This window comes from Triticum aestivum, chromosome 4B, assembly GCF_018294505.1.
Source record: "Triticum aestivum cultivar Chinese Spring chromosome 4B, IWGSC CS RefSeq v2.1, whole genome shotgun sequence".
Lineage (NCBI taxonomy): Eukaryota > Viridiplantae > Streptophyta > Magnoliopsida > Poales > Poaceae > Triticum > Triticum aestivum.
The window spans coordinates 658,510,354-658,512,013 of record NC_057804.1 but is presented as its reverse complement, the minus strand read 5'-3'; positions in this window follow the sequence as shown (position 1 = coordinate 658,512,013).

Here is a 1,660-nt window from a genome sequence, read left to right as displayed (position 1 = left end):
AAACGTATAAAGGGTAGTATGGACTTTTCACAAATTGTATTCATTTTCCTACGTAGAACGTATATATGCTGTAGGTTCGTATAATACCCAATACCCGGCAAACAGCCCTCCCTCATGGGCTCAACCCATTTACTTTTCTAGTTTTAATCGGAAAAAAGGTGAATGTCCTTGGCTGGATTCAAACCACAGCCCTCAAGCACTACGTGTAACCGCACAAACCATCTGGGATTCTGGGACAACATATCTGATTTTCCTTCTAGCCTTGTTTTCTTCTTCCTGTGCGGGAGACATAACGGCAAGAAAAAAACACAGCACCTTCACTCTTTAGTTTATGTTTCTTTTTTTTACACGGTTTTCTTTAGGGTTTCTAGTTTTCCTGTTTTGTTCATAAAATACTAATATTTGTATTTTTATAAATTGTACAAAAATTTCAAAAAAATGTTCATGCCTTTCAAACTTGCTCAGAATGTCAAAATACAAACAGTTTTTTAAAAATAACAAAATTTGAACACGACCATTTTTGGAAAAACAGTAAAAAAAATTGGAATTCCAAAAAAAACAGAAAAATATGAGCAAAATTTGAATTCTGAAAAATATTAAATATATGATAAATAGAAACAATAAACATAATAAACGAAAAGTCAAAGAAGACAGAAAAATAAACACGAGAGAAGATAAAAAGAAAAAGAAAAACACGGTTCACGACCTCTGAGAAGGTCCCAAAACAGGAAAAAGATGGCTGGGAAGCCGAGGTTCCCTAAACCGAGAAAACTTTTTTGCAAATTACCTTAGTGAACTTTTTTTTGAATTTTTGTGTAAATTTTCAAATTCATGAATATTTTTAAAACAATTGATGAACTTTTTCAAATCCGCGAGCTCTTGGACCGGCCCAACACGCGCCCGACGAGAGCAATGTCGTCGCCTAGTTGGGCCAAGGCCTAAGTGTTTTATTTTATTTTCTATGTTTTTCATTTGATTTCTTATTTTGTTAATTCACTTTCCTCTTTTTTGAATACCAAAATACAAGTTTTAACTAACTTTTTTAAACTAATGATTTTAAATTCTTTTTTTAGAAAAATATTTATTAAATGATTTAAAAAAAACTTGGCATGGTGCGTTTAATCGGTAATATAAGATCATGGAAAGATTTGGGGTGAGTTAATGGATGCCGCAAAAACATGCTCTTAAATGGACCCTTCTTGCCTACCCGAACACCCTCTGTTGAACATGATCTATTTTTGGACATGCATGAAATCACCCCAACCTTTTCCAAGTGGCGGGCATGCCCATGGTAGGCATCCATGCCAGGTTTGAATGAATTTCCCACACCGTATGCATGTTGTGTCACGTCCGGCCATTTATCAGGTTGTTTTCACCGAGAAAACTCTAGAAAATGGAAGAATTATCGAAAACTTAAACAGCTTGACATGGTGCCTTGATTTGATCATAGAAGGAGGTGGAAAAATTTAGGCCTTCCGAAGGATGTTGAGAAACAACGTACCCTCAGCTAGAGCCTTCTAGCCAACCCGAACACCCTTCATTAAACATGGTCTACTTTTGGACATTCTTAAAATGACCCCAACCTTTTCAAGCACGTGGGCATGACCATGGTAGTCATCCATGCCAGGTTTGTATAATTTCTGACACCGTATGCAAGTTG